We start from the raw sequence: 21,008 nt of genomic DNA on the forward strand, positions 1-21,008 counted from the left end.
AGTATTGCAAACAACACCAAGACAGAATTCTAGTAAAAATTCTACTCAAACTTATTCATAAAAGTTCCAATGTTCTGGAGGTACAACATCCCCCCTCCAGCGAGAGTTCACTCCTCCCGTTAACGCCTAGCTGCCCATACAACTAGGTATGTCCACCGCATAGAAAGCAAGACGTGGGTTCCCACCGCATAGAAAGCAAGTCGTGGGTATCCACCGCATAAAAAGCAAGTCGTGGATTCAAGAGCCCTAACGAGGAACTCTGCCCCCTGTGATGAGTAGGGGGGTCAGGACTGATTCAACATTGGAAATAAAATGAACATGTTGAGCTAAATTTTCCCTAGGAATCATTTCTTTCCTACTTTATACTTAAATGTAATATGCATTCAATGCCGAGGTTTCTGTCGGATTTCTCCAACATGTTCAGGGATATGTTCATTCCTAACTAATCGTATGCAATGTTAGTTAAACAACTTGAATAGAAATTGGGACCTACCTCTTCCATTTCTTCGTAAATAGCCCGTGAGATGGCCGGTATTTGCTCGTCCATGGGAGCCTTTCCTTTTTCGTTGACATTGCTTGTTCCCGCCTCGCGGTCGTGGGCTCCACCGAAGCGAGTTCTCTTAACCGGGGCCATTTTTCTCACTACTTAAATGATAGACTTGAAAAAAAAGAGCTAAGGTCCGAGAGTAACATGACAAACCAATCGGCAGATTAGATTTATTAAAGACTCCTCCTTATGCACGAGGTTAGATTTTTCCCTTTTTACCCTAGCAATTTTTAAGGGTAATTCTGTATCCACCCTATGGGAAACGACTCTAAGGTTAATTACTTGGCTTAGATGATTAAGAAATTCAGAGTTTTTCTAATTGATTCACGAAAGATATGAAGTAAGCAAGCGCATTCATTTTCCTAGAGCAATATGAAGGTGCAGAGTGACCGCAGGCATGTGTGATGGAAAAACCTTCTTCTTATTGGACTAATGACGGATTAATTTTCAGCCTTAATCGCATCCAAATGTGGGAGAAGATTAAGTATAATTTAATTACAACTCTATTGAGTAGTGAAAGATTGAATTCTGACAAATCTACACTATTACTAGCTGACAATTTATTGACTATACCGCCTAGAGAGAGAATCTTTCCTAATCATGCATTAATCCTTGATTAAGGATAATGAATGGTTGAATAAATTAACTAAATGAATGATAATTATGTAATGAAGTATAGCTATGAAAACTTAGAGAGAAGCTATAGAGAATTATAGCTAAAAGTAGGCATAGTAGACAAGAATTATGAGTGGGTAATGATGAGATTAAGAAGAGCAGTAATTAAACCATAATTACCGTGATTAGGGCTGAGAATCCTCTTAAATTTCTGATGCAATGAATCCTCGAGATGGGAATTTTGGCAGCACCTCCCTCCTTGCTTCTCCTTCAAAAGCTGTGTGTGTGCCGGCAGCACCTTACCAGTGTGTAGGTGTGTGAGTATGCAATGAGTGTGTGTGAGCATATATCTCTCTGTGTGTGTGTGTGTAGAGGCCTTTAAATAGGCTCCTACAGGCTAAAAATCGATTTGTGTTGCTAATTGCATCTGGATGAGCACTCAATCCTTGCATGGCATGTCCAGTTGCCTACCCACCAAGTGTCCAGTTGGCTCAGTAAACTGACTCTCACACTGAGTTGCAGGCTTGGCAGCTTCCCCAAGACTCCCACAAAGCAAGAGGGCACCCCCTAGCTGCTAACGCGGGTCTGGAGTGGGCTGGGACCTGTTCCCCCACAGCCTCGGGCCCCCGGTGCCTCCCGGACAATTTTGTGAAAAATTGGTTTTAGGCTAAAACGGGCCATACGAGTCGGATTTTGATGCCGTAAATTGCTATACTAAGCTCTAACTAAGACGTACGGGTCTGAGTACCTGCCATATTTAGCAGTCCCCCCCCGGGGTCCAAAAATGCATTTTTTTTCAAATTCGGGGTACGGGTGCAGATTTTCGAGACGGTCGAGACTGGACGGTTCGGGTGACCAAAAACTTACTATTTTTAGAAATTTTTCACAAAAATTATTTTAATTCACATTTTGAAGCTTTATAACATTCTAAACATCATGGCATTGACAGAATCTGAAAAACTGCTAAAAATAGTAACTTATTCCATTGTATTCATTTTGTGGTACAAGGGTGCTCTTGTGATCGGGTCAGAGACCTTACATGTTCCACCTAGCTCAGGAACAGGGAAATCAAATGAAGCTTCTTGCTCTTCATGTAGTTCCTATACGAAAATAGAAGATTCGACACAACCTCCCCCTACCATTGTACATATCCATACAAGCAAGAAAGAGTTTACACCTCCCGTTGTAAGTTCACCACCTACAAAGATGTTGCAAATAAAATCATGGGAGAGTAGTTTACCACCCTTGCAACTAGATGAAACGCATAGAGCAGTCGAAAACTATTGGTTAAAGCCTTCACCTATAACAACTTGGAACAAGTGGTTTCAAAGGGTGATGACATCATTTCAAACGGTATGATCTACCCAAGGAAGGGGGGAGTGTTTGTTGACATCCATCATTCACTTGCTTCCCTCTCAACCTTTCTCCTTGACCTCTTAATCTCCAATCTTAGCGAATGTATATATAAAGCCTTATACTCACAAAAACAAAATAAAAAAGTAAAAGAGAAAGAGCCATAACACAAAATCATAAAAACACATTATGCACAAGAACACAACCCTTGTAATATTTGCACTCTAACCATCATCTATTTGCGTGTACAGATATGCCTAGTATGCTAGAGTCATCCACTCCTGCCTTGGGTGAGAGGTACCCTTGTTACTTTTCACAAATGTTTGACATGGTCTTTCCGGTGCTTGCATGTGAATGGGATTTGGTAAGTACGCTAGCATGTGAGAGGAATTTTGAGGAGTTAGAGTGGCTGATACGTCTCTTGACCACGACTAATCCACACTTAGTAGAGAGTGTTTCTCCCATTGCACAAGCCTATCCTTTTGACCAAGATGACTATAGGCATCTAGTGACCTTCTTAGTAAACATGGGTACCTATGATGAAGAAAAAGATTTACATGACTACACGGATGGCACATATGGTCTCATGGATGATGACTTTGTTTATCTCGGCGACAAGGATAGAGGTTTAGCCTTAGGGTTTGCCCCCAATCTCTACAATATCCTATTCCCTTGACTCTCTAGGGGGAGTGCAAATAATTAGGTTAGGGTTCCTTATGTTTTTTGTTGTGTTCAATAAGTGTTGGTACCTTTTCCCACTGATGTGCCTCTTGGAGGTATTCCTTGTGTTTCCTAGTGTGTACAGGAGCGTGTTGCTATTGTTAGGATTTGAACCTTCATGGAATCTTTATCTCGACTCACTCTTCAAATCAAGCGCGACCATCAACACAAACATGTGTTTCTTGTTCATTAGCATTGCCCCTTATCTTTTTTGCATCTATGATTGTCTGCTTTGATTGTGATTGGTAGCATAATATCCAACACATTTGCTTAGTATCAAACATTTAATTCAATGTAATTTTTTGTCATAATCACTTTTCTAGGTTAAAAAATCAAGCAAGTTCAACTAAGCTAGTTTGACCAAGTTAGGTGTTAGAGATATTCTCTTAATACCATGGGGAATGCCTTCCTAATAATCAGTGGTTACTTGGTTCTTAATCCGATTTAGGTAGCATTGTGTGAAATGTACTAGGGATTTCTAGTGGGCTTGACCCTATTGACCTTTAGCTTAAGTATTACAAAGGGAGTTTACTAGTGTGATGAGCTTGGGGAGGTGTATCAGTGTTATATGACCCCCCAAAGTTACAAAATTAAAATGCTGAAAACGAACAAACAAAAAATCTAAAGTGCCACATTGTAAAATCTTAAGCTGGAAGAGAAATCTTAGCTTGATTGGGTACTTCACTCACATGTATCGCCTATGGTACTAGAGCCCTAGAGGTTCCCAGTATGGGCGCTTTTCCTTGAAAAGCAAAAAACCCAAGGCATACAAAATAAGCACACACATCAAAATTGAATCACTGTGAAAAGACTTTGGGGGGTCAAAGGAAATGTAATCAATCAGGCGATGATTTCATGAGAAATTCCTTTTATCGTAGCTTAACTACAAGGTCTTCTAGATATAGCCTCTAGTCAGCCCTCGAACATGAAATACTTGGCTCTCGCGATTAAACAACTTAATTGACCATAGAAAATTAAGAAGCTTACCCATGGTATTAATAGTCGATCTCTAGTGCCTTTCGACCGTTAAATTAGCGACCCCAGACTTGTTTAATTTTTTACCTTTACATCTGTTTATGCATTTGATTATATTGTAATTTAATGTTTATTGCTGACAAATTGTTTAAAATTCTGTTACCAATCAATTTGTCTGCCTAAAACTGCATATGATTTTTAATCGCTTATGAGAATGCAATTACTGTGCCAATGTTTTTTGATTTTGCAGTGACTAAGGAAATTCATCTCAAATGCTCTTCGACCTCGACGAACGAGCTTCAACTCAATAGCTTCTGAGGACGGAATCTACATCAGGAAGGGGGGCATGTTAACCCTCACGGCTCACGGACACCCTATCACCTACGACGGACGTTCTAACCTACGGCGGACATTGTATTATTTATTTGGTAGAGTCAGGTACCGGGCTTGTTGGTCCAATAGGAAAAGGGTAAGAGTGATTGCCGATGAGAGGCGCACTCTAACTGGAACATTCAAGGGATTAGTTGGCTAAGCATGGGCGCCCAAGTGTGAATGGGGCGAGCTCATATAAAAGTCAGCTAAACCTAAAATTCACTGGTTGTCTCATTTGTGCAATAGAAGAGTGCTCTTGCCCCATCTCCATCTCCTTGTGTGTGTGTGTATGCGAGAGAGAGAGAGAGAGAGAGAGAGAGAGAGAGAGAGAGAGAGAGAGAGAGAGAGAGAGAGAGAGAGAGAGAGAGAGAGAGATCGAGCATTGCGACAACGGCACGGCAGTGGCGAAGCGATTGAGCGCGGCGAAGCGGCGGCTCCTTCTTCTTCGCGGCAAGGAATCCTCCATGAAGCAAGCGTAGAGTGGTGAGTGACACACCATTGCCTTCTTTGAGCTTACGAGTTTAGGCTTGTTGTGTGCTTGGAGCCATTTGTGGCTCGCACACGGTGTATTGGCAAGTTCCTTGCATTGATGTTAACCTTTACGGCTCACGGACACCCCATCACCTACGACGGACGTGTATTATGTATTTGGTAGAGTCAGGTACCGGGCTTGTCGGACCAATAGGAAAAGGGTAAGAGTGATTGCCGATGAGAGGCGCACTCTAACTGGGACATTCAAGGGATTAGTTGGCTAAGCATGGGCACCCAAGTGTGAATGGGGTGAGCTCATATAAAAGCCAACTAAACCTAAAATTCACTCATTCTCTCATTTGTGCAATAGAAGAGTGCTCTTGCTCCATCTCCATCTCCATCTTCTTCTTCTTCACCTCCTTTTGTGTGTGTGTGTGTGTGTATGTGTGTGAGAGAGAGAGAGGGAGAGTGTGTGCGCGATCGAGCATTACGAAGGAACGACGGCAACGAAGCGGTTGAGTGCGGCACGACTGCAGCTTCTTCTTCATCGCGGCGAGGAATCCACCACGAAGGCGAGCGTAGAGCGGTGAGTGACACACCCTTTGCTCTCTTGAGATTGCTAGTTTAGGCTTGTTGTGTACTTGGAGCCATTTGTGGCTCGCACACGGTGTATCGGCAAGTCCTTTGCTTCGACAGTGTGGCAAGGAGCGCACATTTTTGGCGCCGCTGCCGGGGAAATGCCCTACACTAAGCTCGATTAAGCACTTTACGCTTTCTTGTGGTGCAATTTCTATCATAGGAAAGGTAGGGAATGAGTGTGTGTAGTTGTGTGGAGAAGGATTTGTGAAGAAGGAAGGTGTGTGGTTGTGTGGAGAAGGTTTTTTGTTACACTGTACTGTCTTTTTTGTTTTTTGTTAAAGAAGGAGTTACATTTTTCTGCAATGTACTGTTAGAATTAAGGTATTAGCTATGGAATGTTAGTTCTGTAAGGTTCAATGTTAGTTCTGTAAAGTTAGTTTTGTAGATCTGTTAGCTACTGTAGTACTGTGTAAACAGTGTTAGAGTGTGTGTGGCAGTATCTCCATTAGATGTAAGTAGATATGTTAGGTGTAGGTTAAGGGTGTGTGCGCGCGGCCGCGGCGACTTAAAAAAAAAAAAAAAAAAAAGCACAAACAAAATTTTAAAAAAAATTAAAATTTTATTTTCGGGCTGGGGATCATTCCCCAAGCTCAAGCCCAAACCCAGACCTTAGTCCTCAATTTTAAAAACTAGTTTATGCACCTTTTTATATTTAAAAACTATTTTTAGGATTTCGAGGGCTTCACGTAGCCAAATAGAGAGCTGTAAAGCACGCCACGTTCCTTTAGCTAAAACGCTCGTCTTGAGGTATTACACGCCATATTTTGTGGCTCGGTTACAAAAAATAACCAAAAATAATGAAAAACTTGGGTTATAAACAACTAAAAAAAAAAAAACTAAGTGAGCGGCCTTCACGGGCACTCACCAACGCGCTTATATATATATATATATATATATATATATATATATATATATATATATGTATATAAGTCATATGAACCTACGCTCTGGACGAGTGTTAGAGCACGAGCATATTGGTAGTGCCTCCATTTACGCGGGCACCCATTATTCCTCCACCCTAGGTTCTGGATCTTCGGCCGGGACTCAAGGTAGCGCGACCCAAGATCCTCATATCGCGTCTAGTGATTCTTCCTTTGACTACGAAGTCATGGAGGGGTATCCTACACCAAACCCTGATAGTTCAAGTCAAGACATGCATGCCATGGGCCCACGGCCTGGGTCCAGCGTGTTTAGCCGCTTAAAAGAGACCCTTAGTAGAGCTACTCGCTCCGAACATGCGGTTAATGAAATAAATGAAGGGAGTGGGGAAGTAAATTCGTCATTCATGCCTAAAATAGACTCTATGCTTCTTGAGAGTGTGCATGTGAATGTTCCATCCACTGCACCTCCTGATCCTTTAGGACTATCTCCCTCTAAGGTTTTACTACCCGATGGTAGGAGTCTTGCCGAAGTACAAGAGATCGAACGCTATATGCAAGCAACAAGGGAGAGGGAAATTGAGAACCTACGAGGGCTAGAACAAAGTCGAGCCCTGAAAGCAAAGGCTCCTATGACAACAATCATACCAGCCGAGCAACCGAGTGCTCCCAAGGTAGCAGTCACGGAGGGGAAAGCAATGGGGAGCAATAATGCTTCCACTTCAAGGGAAACCTCCAGCACACCAGGCCTAGATGGGATATTCCTAAACGAAAATTGGGAGTATGACCTACAAGCAGAAGCTTTAACTGATCGGTACACAGGACACACCTATCATGTGGGTTGGTTAGATGTTCTATAATCCACATCGGGTGCTCCTAGCATAGATGAGCAACAACAGAAAGTCTGTGATGTCCTCCATAGGATTGTCGAGTTAGAAAGACAGAACACAGGGATCAACATGCCTTCAACAGGCCTAATGAGATTCTTGGATACGGGAAAGGCCAACCAGCCAACCCTGTCACAAATGGAGACCCCCTTAGTGAGCCCCATTGATCCTCCATATGTTGTTTCGCCAGGAGCCTCAATACAATCTGAGCCCACAAGTGGCAGCTTTACCTTCCAAGATCTAGCTCATCTTTCTCTTAATGACACTACGGCTACCATGCATATCCCAATGGTGAGCATGACAAGAAGTACACCATGGAGTTCATTTGTTAACACTGCGCCGATGCCTAGTAGCACAGTGCCCCCAACTATACCTACATGTATGTATCAATCATGTGCACCTGTCGTACCTCAGCCTCATGTAGCTCCTACACCTCCGATTATTCCAAGAGCTTACAATCCACAATGGAATTATCCAAGCTCTTATACAAGTGGAGCCATGCCATTTAATAATAACATGCCATATCAAGCACCCCCTATGCCTAGGGCCACGCCTGTAAACTTTGGACCACCGTCTGGTACACCACCATACGAAATATGGGACCCAAGAGCCGCGCGTATGCCAAGGCCAAGGCCAACTCCCATCTCACATGTGGTTCCAAGAGCACATACACCCATTATACTTGCTCAAATAGGAGATTTGGAAGCATTTGCTCAAACTATCGGTCGCTCTATTGTGGAAAACATGTGTGGTGCACCTGATAGAGAGCCTAGGAGCAAGGCAGTTCAAGTAGCTAGCTCACACAGAAATTCAATGGAGACGGAGATGCTAGAAAGCATATGGAAGTCTTTGAACATGTGTGCGATTCCTTGGAAGAGCACAATGAGCTACATAAGTGTAAGGCTTTGAGTTTGACCCTAAGCGGAAAGGCTGGAGATTGGTATAGAACCTTAAGAGTAGAAGAAAAAACGATCTACTCTACTCTTAGGAGACTGTTCTTAAAAGAATACATACGAGAGGGAGTACTTTGGGGTGTAGCCTCTCAGCTCCAGAAAGCCCAACGAGAAGAAGGTGAATCCGTGAGAGACTTCATTAGTCGCCTAAAGAATTTGAATTCTCGATGCAATCCAAACGAGCGATTCAACAACAACCAATTGCTTGATAGATTCATTAGGGGACTACGACATGAAAGTATCTATAATGGCCTAGTCATTAGAGGTATCACTACTTGGGAAGCAGTCACCATGAATGCAATCCAATTGGAGGATAATTTAATGATTGCAGGAGAAAGAGTGTCCGCCGAGCCGAAGTCAAGTAGCTCCCAAGCATCAGGGCATGAGCCAATGAAGATAAAGCCAATTGTGAAAGAGCAAACGATATCTGAGATGACTTTGGCAGATCTAACAAAGGCCATCCAAGAAAGCCTTAGGGGTAATCGTGCTCCACAAAACACTCATATGTATCCAAGAAGGGAGCAACAATGGTGCTCAATTTGCTTGGGCCCACATACTACGAGTGAATGCCCTACTTTCAGAGTAAAGTTTAACGGGACTTGTAACGCGTGTGGTAGGTATGGCCATCAAGCGAAGGATTGCCTAATGCTTAAACGTATCATGGAAAATAGACCGCATATAGCTTGGGCAGACTCACCTTGAGTTCCTGCATTGATGCCTACCCCACCCATGGAGCAACAGTTGCCATTACAGCACATGGTCCCTAGAACCCAAAATGTGGTCCAAACCACACCATTGCCACCTCCAGTGCTAGGACCGCAACCCCCTCATCCAAGAGTTACACCTATGAACCAAATAGGTTGCGAGTCATCTAGTACTTATGTAGATTGCGAAGAGGACATAGACTCTAGTATCACCTATGGAGTCGACATGCTTGAGGAGTGTCCCATGTACTATATGGAAGACCATTGGGGACAAATCAAACCGGTATATGAAGCTACTGCGCTAGCAGCAAGAGGCCAAAACATTAATAGTTTTGCCAGGAGACCACCTCTTCAGTGCTACGAATGTGGTGGACCACATCGAGTACCTGAATGCCCCATTAGAATACAAAAGAATGCCGCACTAATGCAAACAAGTCAAGGGAGTGCATTGGCAATGCCAATACTCACTTGTAATCGTTGTGGCATAGATCATTTGATCGCATAGTGTCCTAACAATCCAAACGCACCGAAAATCACACCATTGAACATAATAGAGATTGTTGATGGGACACCACCAACTATAAACATAGCACCAGTGAATGCACTCACACGGTCGATGCTCCAAAAGCAAAATTACATCCTCGAAGAGAGAGATGCTGCGTCCATTGGCTGAGCGAGAAAGAAGAAAACACGAAGAAAGAAATCCCTTAATGCTTCTAGCTCAAAACCTAGTTCAAAGACTAACATAGGGACAGGAGAGGATCCCGTGTATATGAATGACCCTGAGGATGACTCAGATTCGATAGAGACCACGGAGACCAAAACTGTTACTACAAAGGAAAAAGCCAGTGAGGAGGATCACGAGAGGGAATTACGACGAACACCAAAAGAGTATTCAAAGTTAAACTACCCAGTTGCGAACCCCCAAGATAAGCCACGAGAGACAAAAAATGAGGATTGCAAGAGAAAGATTGGAACCTATCCAAACCCAACAGTGGAAATTGAACGAGTCCAACAACTGAGGGGTTTGGTGGAAGAAACTCAACGAACATTAGAACCTGAACCCAAACACATCCAGATGTCCGACACAGTGTTTTCCACACAAGTTCAACCTCACAAGAACTACAGGCCGTTAGCTATACCCATTATCATTCGGGAAGAGAGTGAGGGTAGGACATCTGAAAGTGGACACACACCTTTCCTACTAGAGAGAATTTTTGGTGAGGGAATGCCCGACCCCCTTGAGGAAGTGGAGATGCCATTAAATGTTTCCAAATTGATGGATTTCATGTCTTCAGAAGTTAGAACCACCATCATGTCCAAACTATATAAAGACCCCGAGCTAGTCTCAGCTCTTCGAGCCTTCCTCAATGGAGAATTATAGGCCGGATTACCACAGTTTGCACATATGAACAAACCTGACTCGGTAATGAATGATGAGGAACATTTAGCACCACCATATGACCTAGCGGGACATGAATCTGTAATTGAAGTACCCGTTAACAAGTTGGGGCAATACTTTGAAGGTGATGAATCTAATGCTACTCTACCAATCACTACTAAAGGATTAACTGTAAAGGGAGTCCTTGACGGTGGTGCGGGAGTCAGCATGGTGACAAAGAGTTGTTGGGAATCTATGGGGCGACCTCACCTTGAAGCCACAACCGTAGTGGTAAAAATGGCTAATGGATCTATTGCTACGCCTATTGGAATGCTTAAGGATCTCAGGATCAAGGTCTTGGGACACAAGGTAAGGCAGACTTTCATTGTTATGGATTTTCCCAAGCATCCTATGTCATTTGAGATGATCTTAGGGCGTCCATTCATGAGGGAAGCAAAAATGGTGCATGACTGGTCCAAAAACCACGTCTACTTACAGTTCCAAGACTCTGTCATTCGAGTTGATCTTTTAAGTGGTCGAACGCATCCTCTAGGAAATAAATTCATCATTGATAATCGATCAGACACAACAATTCACTCAGCTCCATTACAGTATTGTTACACGTGTAACGAAGACACGGATATTGGGGAGAACTCTCCTTATATCGATATCCTACCCGGAATGGCTGAGTCAGAAAATGTCGATTGGGTACACCTAGCGGCAACTATAGATACATGGGGAGCTAGAGGAACAACCTGGGTAACACCAGATGGGGAAGAGATACCACACATTGCACCAGTAAACATGTTAGGTGTAGCGCATGTAACATCCGATGATAAGAAAGAGGCACACCTACTTGAGAGTGAAACCGATGATTCCTCAAAGGCTTCAGGCCAATACACATCAGAAACGGAATCTCAGGGAGAAATGGATTCAGAACCTAAGGAAACATCGAGTGAGCCAAGTATAGAAACTAAACACTCAAGGTCTAGTACGACCATCTATGGTAATTTATATGAGAGTGAATAAGATACAAGCGAAGACCTATCAAGCGAGTTGAGTTCAAACATTTACCAAAATCAAAACCTTAACAAGAAACAAAGGTCATATAAGAGACGATGATATCGAGCGAATGTGAGAGCTAGGATAAACAAGGAAAGATCTACTGCAGAATGGCTTAGCTATCGAGGGGCATGTGATGCTCATCGAAAGCTAGTAGACAATTGGGGTGAACATCTCCAGAGTGTCATGTGGTGTAGCCCGCGACCCATTGACCTCGCTCAATTGGAGGTTACAAAGCCGAAATTGAGTCGAACTATAAGAAGACATCAAAACCGAGAGTTAGCACAACAACAAAAGGAGGCAGAACTAAAAGAAAGGTCTCCGTCAGGACAAGAGCCTGCTAACTTACATACGGCTCCTGAACATTTTAAATCTTATACCATGGGGGAGCGAAAGGTTGTGTATGCCAAAGCCCAACGAATACCTACCAATGGAAGCAGTGGAGTCTATGATGGTCCAGCGGTAGTTAAAGAGATAGAATTAGCAGAACCAGGTGAGGTGTCTAAACCAGTCTTTATTGCTCAAGACCTTACCGAAACTGAAGAGGCTGTACTTAAGGAGCTCATCAAGGAATACAAGGATATCTTTGCTTGGACATATCATGACATGAAGGGCGTTCCACCTTCTGTGGTGCAACATACAATTCCCATGATCAACACTGCTAAACCCGTCCAGCAACGACCCTATCCAATGAATCCTAAGTACGCCAAAATTGTACAAGAGGAGATTGAAAAACTTATCCAATGTGGATTCATATACCCCATTGAGCACTCAGAATGGGTTTCTCCAATAGTCATTGTGCCAAAAAAGAATGGGAAACTAAGAGTGTGCGTGGACCTTAAGAAAGTTAATGCAGCTACTAGGAGAGATCATTATCCCTTGCCATATTCAGAACACGTGCTTGAAAGAGTTGCGGGCAAGGAAGCTTATAGCTTTTTAGATGGGTACTCTGGTTACAATCAAATCACAATTGCATTAGAGGACCAAGCTAAAACTGCTTTTATCACAGAGTTTGGAGTGTTTGCATTTCGTGTTATGGCTTTTGGCTTAACGAATGCACCTGCTACATTCCAACGATTAATAAACACTGCGTTTAAAGAATTTCTAAGGGAGTTTTGTGAAGCTTTCCTAGACGACCTTTGTGTTTATTCTTCTTGGGACAAGCATTTGTTATATCTACGAAAAATATTTGAAAGGTGCAGATTTTATCGCATCTCATTGAACCCTTTCAAATGCCAATTTTGGGTTAAGCATGGAGTCATTCTAGGGCATATAGAGTCCAAGAACGGGATATCCACAGATGAGAGTAAGATTAAAGCCATTGCCGATTTTCCACCACCTACGAACTATAAAGGAGTTCAAAGATTTATGGGCCATGTTGGTTATTATCGAAGATTTATTTTAAACTTTGCCGAGATAGCGCGTCCATTGTACAAGCTTCTTATCGAGTTTCACTGGATGGAAGAATGTCATCAATCTTATGAGTTATTAAAGAAGGCCCTAACAAGTGCTCCCATCCTGCGAACACCCGATTGGAATGTACCTTTTCATGTGCATATTGATGCATCAAATTTTGCTATTGGGTGTGTTCTAACTCAACCAGGAGAACATAAATTGGACTACCCTATTAGCTTTGCAAGTCGCCAATTAAATGATGCCGAGATGAACTACACTACTACAGAGCGCGAAGGTCTAGCTATGATTTACGCAGTAAAGAAATTTCGCTATTACCTTCTTGCTACCAAGTTTGTGTTTTATGTTGATCATCAAGCATTGCTATATTTGGTAAACAAACCGTGTTCCACAGGTCGAATTACACGATGGTTGTTAATTCTTCTTGAGTTTGACTTCACCGTTGTTGTGAAGCCTAGGAGGAAACATGTCATGGCGGATCATTTATCTCGTATCCCTAATGGCGAAGCTCCTACGGGGGTTGATGATGAATTGCCTGATACTCCTTTGTTCATTGTTGAGACAATGCCTGAATGGAGTGAAAAGATTGTTAACTTCTTAGTTAATGGTTTTCCACCCAAGGAACTGCGAAAAGATATAGCTCGAAAATTAATCAAGGAATGCGAACCCTATTGCTTACTGGCTGGAAGTCTTTATAAGAGAGGAAAAGATGATTTTCTTAGACGTTGTGCCCGCGAGGATGAGTATTTATATATTCTACAAGAGGCACACATGGGTGTAGCTGGTGGTCACTTTTCAAGAAACTTGACTGCCCGAAAGATCTTACAGTAAGGCTATTGGTGGCCCACTCTGTTTAAGGATGCATCACTTTTTGCAAAGGGATGTGATGAATGCCAACGCTTCAACAAGCCACAAAGAAGAGATAGGATGCCTCTACATCCCATCAAGGTAACCCAACCATTTGAAAAGTGGGGCTTAGACTTTGTAGGACCGATTAGTCCGGCTGCACGTAACACGCAATCACGATATATCATTGTGGCTACCGACTATGTAACCAAATGGGCTGAAGCAAAAGCAACACGAAAGGCGGATGCAAAAACAACAGCTAAGTTCCTCTTTGAGAACATTATCACACGTTTTGGATGCCCCTTTGAACTTGTGAGTGACAATGGAACTCATTTTATAAATGAAGTAATAAAAGAACTCACATCAAACTTCATGATATCTCACCACAAGTCTACACCCTATTATCCCCAAGCAAATGGCCAAGCTGAGAGTACCAACAAAACTCTCATCTCCATTTTGACAAAGACAGTCGAGGCTCATCGCACTGATTGGGACCTAAAGATTACATCAGCTTTATGGGCTTATCGTACTGCGTATAAAGTTGTTATTAATTGCACACCGTTTAAGATGGTGTATGGCCAAGAAGCAGTTATGCCATGGGAGTTTGTCATTCCTAGTCTTCGAGTAGCTTCTCAAGAAGGTTGGGATGGTAACTCCTTAGTGGAGCGATTATATATCCTGGAAAGGCTAGATGAAGAGAGGCAATTAGCTGTGCGAAATGCTCTAGTGGAGAAGGATAGGAGAAAGAAGTTGTTTGATAGCCATTTAAAGGATAAAGACATCAAGGTTGGTGATAAAGTTCTTATGTACGGGGTACATAATGAAAAGAAGAAATTGAAATACGCTGGTAAGGGACCATATCGAGTGTGTGAAATTACCCCGCAAGGTACCATTCGTGTAGAGACTCTAGATGGAGTTGAAACCATTGGATTCCTTAATGGGAGTAAATTCAAAAGATATTATGATCCTCTAAGCCAGGAAGAGTTGCAAGCCATCCATCAAAAGAAGGCTGCCAAGGAACAAGAAGAGCTTAAAAAAATCCAAGCAAGAGTTGAGGCTCACGAACGACAAAAACGTCTTAGACGCCACCGAGAGGCTAATCTGGGAATCACGCAAGCATTTTTTGAGTACACAGATGACGACTCATTAGAATCTGAGCCACCTCTACGATACCGAATTGAGCTAAATAGCCCCTATGGGAAAGTGCTATACAATGCCTTATTAGATACGGGAGCTAAACACAATTTGTTATCTGATGGAGTTTGGTGTCAATTAGGGAAACCAACCCTATCCCCGAGTAAAATGCAAGTCAAGGGCATTAATAAAAACTAAACTGCTATTCTTGGAGTCCTTCAGACCCCTGTTGTCTATGAAAATGGAAGCATAGTGCAGAGGTTTCTAGTCATGCCCGCAGGAGCTATGGAAGGCCACATAAACTTGGGACGCACGTGGATGTTGGCAACCAAATGCACTATTGATTGGGATACTGTTAGTGTCACGACGCGACCACCGACTCTTACCCCTATCATTCAAGCAAAGTCACCTACGTTGCAAAATCTAGCAAAGTTGAAGGATAGCCAACATTCACAAGCCAAGGTGGTTAACTCGTCTTTGCCGGCTACCCATGAATCTAGCACTTCAACACTTGTAGTTGCAGCAAGCAGTAATATTGCACGTACTCAACCTGCACGACCTAAGAGTACATATCAATGGGTCCCCAAGGCCTTACTTCCAACTACCTCAACCCTCCCATCCATTCCAAGAAAAAATTCCTGGGAAAACCAAGAGCGCGCCCTAAGAGAGTCAAGACCAAATCACGATGGATTCCAAAATGACTATTAGAAGCCCAAGGCTACTATGATGGAAATGAGCAAATTTGGGTACCTAAACGTAAAATGTGTCCTTCCCTATCGACAACAAAACCATATGAGTCAAACAGTGTAACGCTAAAGCCAATGGCAGACCGTGGGAAGGGAAAGATCACAGAATGCTACACACCTGGTCTAGAGCTAGTTTGGGCTCCAAGGCAAAACCAATTTATTCCACCTAGCTCAGGAAGGGGGGAATTCCATGAAGCTTCTAGCTCCTCATGTAATACATCCATAGAGGTAAAAGCTTCTACACAGCCTCCATCTATAGTAATGGACCTCCATGAAGCTACAAAAGACTCCACACCTCCCAGTGTTCAAGAATCACCTGATGAACCACTTCAACTTTGATCGTGGGAGAGTACCTTACCACCCTTGCAACTTGATGAGGCACCTAGGGTAATAGAAAACTACTGGCAAAAATCCTCACCTATTACCAACTGGAACAATTGGTTTCAAAGGGTGACAAGCTCATTTCAAACGGTATGATCTACCCAAGGAAGGGGGGAGTGTTTGTGGACATCCATCATTCACTTGCTTCCCTCTCAACCTTCTTCCCTGACCTCTCAATCTCCGATCTTAGGGAATGTATATATAAAGCCTTATACTCACAAAAATAAGATAAAAAAGTAAAGAGCAAGAGCCATAACACAAATTAAAAACAAATTATGCACAAGAACACGACCCTTGTAATATTTGCACTCTAACCATCATCTATTTGCGTGTACAGATATGGCTAGTATGCTAGAGTCATCCACTCCTGCCTTGGGTGAGAGGTATCCTCGTTACTTTTCACAAATATTTCACATGGTCTTTCCAGTGCTTGCATGTGACTGGGATTTGATAGGTACGCTAGCATGTGAGGAATTTTGAGGATTTCATGAGAAATTCCTTTTATGGTAGCTTAACTACAAGGTCTTCTAGATATAGCCTCTAGTCAGCCCTCGAACATGAATACATGGCTCTCGCGATTAAACAACTTAATTGACCACTGAAAATTAAGAAGCTTACCCATGGTATTAATATTCGATCTCTAGTGCCTTTCGACCGTCAAATTAGCGACCCCAGACTTGTTTAATTTTTTACCTTTACATCTGTTTATACATTTGATTACATTGCAATTTAATGTTCATTGCGGACAAATTGTTTGAAACTCTTTTACCAATCAATGTGTCTACCTAAAACTGCATATGCTTTTTAATCACTTATGAGAATGCAATTACTGTGCCAATGTTGTTTGATTTTGCAGTGACTGAAGAAGGCTAAGGACATTCATCTCAAATTCTCTTCCACCTCGACGAACGAGCTTCAACTCAATAGCTTCCGAGCACGGAATCTACATCAGGAAGGGGGGCATGTTAACCCTCACGGCTCACGGACACCCCATCACCTACGACGGACATGTATTATGTATTTGGTAGAGTCAGGTATCGGGCTTGTCGGACCAATAGGAAAAGGGTAAGAGTGATCGCCGATGAGAGGCGCACTCTAACTGGGACATTCAAGGGATTAGTTGGCTAAGCATGGGCGCCCAAGTGTGAATGGGGTGAGCTCATATAAAAGCCAACTAAACCTAAAATTCACTCATTCTCTCATTTGTGCAATAGAAGAGTGCTCTTGCTCCATCTCCATCTCCATCTTCTTCTTCTTCACCTCCTTTGTGTGTGTGTGTGTGTGTATGTGAGAGAGAGAGAGAGAGGGAGAGTGTTTGTGCGATCGAGCATGACGAAGGCATGACGGCGGCGAAGCGGTTGAGCGTGGCACGAAGGCGAACGTAGAGCAGTGAGTGACACACCCTTTGCTCTCTTGAGCTTGCTATTTTAGGCTTGTTGTGTGCTTGGAGCCATTTGTGGCTCGCACACTGTGTATCGGCAAGTCCTTTGCTTCGACAGTGCGGCAAGGAGCGCACAATTGACACGTGCCACATACGCGCACAAGGTTGTTGCCCTAGCACACATTGTGGCTTTGGATGAGTGTTACACCATGGAGTGGGGTGATCCCCTCCGCAAGTATTGCATATCCTCAATTGAGGATGTCGTACAATCGGGTTCTGTATGTAGCCTTGGTTTATTCTTCTAATCACTCCCTTGACCACTTGATCAATGATTGGTTCCAAAGGAGTTTGAACATCTCTATTTGTTGTTGATTTGCTCTTCAAGATGAGGCACTACTAGTCGCGTTGTCTGTATCTTCACTCACCTCTCTGTAGGTCTTGCAATTGTCAACTAGATGTAGAGCTTCTCTAGTGACTTGCTCAAACGTTGTGCATCCTTTTAGATGTAGGTCCTTTTTGAGAGTTTCATTCCTCAAGCCCTCTATAAAGAGAGCTGATAATCTCTCATCTTGCGGTAACTCTCTCACATGACATCTATCAATGTATTGTTTGAAGTGAAGTAAAGCTTCCTTGTTTGAAAGCGTAGATTTGGGACACTGTGTTATGTTTGATTCCCCTTTTTGAGAATTCCTTTGCAAACTCTTGTAAGAGTTGTGCTATGTTTTGAAAATCATCTCTATTTAGTGGGTGGAACCAAGTCAAGACTGTTCCTTCCAATGTTAGCCCAAATCCCTCATATGGAGTATGAAATTCCGCAATTCGTTCAACTCTCAACACTTGTTTGAAGAGCGAGACATGAGCATATGGATCCCCTGACCCATCGTATTTTTTCTTGACACATTGAGCCACTTGATATGGTCTTAATCGTTGTGGTTCAGTCACTAATCTAACCAATTCGTAGTCTCTTGGAAAGATGTCTCTCGTGCTCACCTCTCATCTTGGAGAAAATCCCGGTGGAATCCTCTGTGAAGTGTACTCTGGCATCTCTTTTGACTGAAAGTAGTAAGTAGAGATCAAAGTACCCTTGTACGTGTATTGTTCTAAGTCAATTGGATCTACAAGTTTTTACTCTCTTCCATACTTATCTACCATCAAAACTTGCACTCCGTGGGCATCTGTATTTGTGAATGCATAGAGGTTCTTATGGGTGGTCAACTCTCTAGCATAGGGCTCTACACACTTGTAGAAGATATATGGATCCCCGTTTGTGAATCTATACACGCCCTCATAAGTGTAATCTGTAAGCACTCTCATGGATTCATTGGCTTTGATGAATCTCACGTTCGGTTTGTTGATCAGAGGATGCCCCTCCTCTATGTATTCTCTCGATCCCTCTGTTGAAGGCATTGCAGCGTTTCTTGCGTTTTTCATGTCTCCGAGTGGAGTAGAGAACCTTGGTGGTGGATGATTTTTCATGGTCAAGACTCACTCAAATCTCTCAAGATAGTACTTGAGAAGCCCAACTTGGCTTAGTGCAACTTATTCCTTTTTGCCCTTGATGAGGTCTCTGAAGTTAGGAATTTTTGACTTTTTGGTCTCTAGAAACTGGTCTTGGGGTACCCTAAAAGTTTGAATTTAGGAAACCTAGTAAAATTCAGCTTTCTTCCTAGCTATACCTGACTCAATTTGGAGTTGTCTATCAAAAGTTAGAGCACTTTTGGTGAATTGCACGTGAAACAACACTCAAAACAGTCTCAGGACCAAAAAACAGGAACTTTGGCTTGTATCTTGGTCTCCAGAAGGTATTTTTAGCTCAAACTTGAGATTTGGGATACACTCAAGTATGTTTACAAGATCATCAAGTCAGAGACCCCCACTATGCTGAGAGGTACATGGATCGTGATCCATGTTCCTGTCAATTTTTTTTTCCAAATTTTCACTGTGTGTAGACAAGGTCATAAGCAGGCTATATACCAATTTTCAACAAATTCTGAGGTTGAGGTACATGGATCGTGATCCATGTTCTACCACATCTGAACTTGTCTTCCTAGCAGTTTGTTTCTGAATATGTCCACAAGCTAAATCTCAAACCTTTGTGAATTTGGACTTGTTTTGACAGGCCAAATGCCCAAAACTTGGTCTGCACAGTGGTTTTCTATCTATCACCTGTTTTGCTCCCTTTTGACCCAAATTTGCTCAATTTTTTCCAAAATTGGACTTGGGAATATGTTTTCTTGTGTATGCACTACTGATCTGGAAAGTTTCAACTCAAGTTGTCACTATGGGAACATGAATCTCGATCCATGTTTGGAGCCCAAATTAACTTTTATTGGTACCATCAGATTCAACATGATTAGGAGATCCTATGTTATCAATTTTTTTGAAAATGGACCTTTGGATTGAAAGTTAGGTCAGTTCTGGCACTTGCTTAGACCACTTGAAAGTTTTGGGCTTTTGTTTGGTTTTTGATATCCAAATTCACTTTTGAAAACACCACTAGATTTCCTGTGATGTGCTCTAGCTATGGTGCAAATATGGTTTCAGTCTGTGACAAAGGAACATGGATCGCGATCCATGAACCTATGTGTCAAATGGTAATGAAACTTGCCACATAGCTTCCCTTGGTCCACTCATCCCTGCTATATGGTTTTTATGTGATTTGGATCACTTTAGGTCAGGAAAAAGTCAATTCATAGGTCTGTTTTTTGGGGTTTTCACCTTGAGCTGTTTTTGGCACTTTTGATGAGTTTTTTGGACTTTTTTGACCAAATTTCTTTGGGGACTTTTGTTTACAATGGTTTGTGCTACATGCTGGAAAAGTTTGTCCAAAAATTTCTCAAGGGTACATGGATCGCGATCCATGTTCCACCACTTTTGGATCTGAAAGTTTGGTGTGCTAATAGCTTGCGATGTTTGTAGCTTGCTCCACAAATCTTTTTGAATTTGGATCAATTTTACCCAATCAAAATTGACTTCTACACTCTGCTGTGACAATTTAGAAATTGTTTTGTTTTTGCCTCTTTTGACCACTTTTTACAACTCTTTTGCATATGGTTCTTTTGGGAAAAGTGTTTGTCTATGTCTCAGCTACCCACTGCTCAAATCTTAGTCAAAAAAATTTCAAAAGTTTTTCATGAGGTACATGGATCGCGATCCATGTTTGACCACATTTTGACATCAAACTTGGTCAGCTTGTAGTCCATGTTATGGTGATACTCTTCCCCAAATCTTTTTGAATTTGGCCAAATTTTTTCTAATCAAAAGTTTGTTTTTATGTCTGCCTTGCGGTTTTTGACTAGTTTCTGTATTTGGCTATTTTAACCAACTTTTTTCAATTTTTTGACATGGCCCCTTTTGGAAAAATTGTTCCAAATGATATCAAGAATGTACTTGTCAAATATTAGCCCCACATGCCAAAAAGGTACATGGATCGCGATCCATGTTTGACAGCATTTTTTCATGAATTTTGTTCTGTTTGTTCTTTATGCCCTATAGAAGCCAAATCTCACCCTTTTTTGAATTTGGATCCCAAAATCTCAAGATTTGCTCA

Source organism: Adiantum capillus-veneris, chromosome 8 (genome assembly GCF_014529385.1).
Source record: "Adiantum capillus-veneris isolate H3 chromosome 8, ASM1452938v2, whole genome shotgun sequence".
Lineage (NCBI taxonomy): Eukaryota > Viridiplantae > Streptophyta > Polypodiopsida > Polypodiales > Pteridaceae > Adiantum > Adiantum capillus-veneris.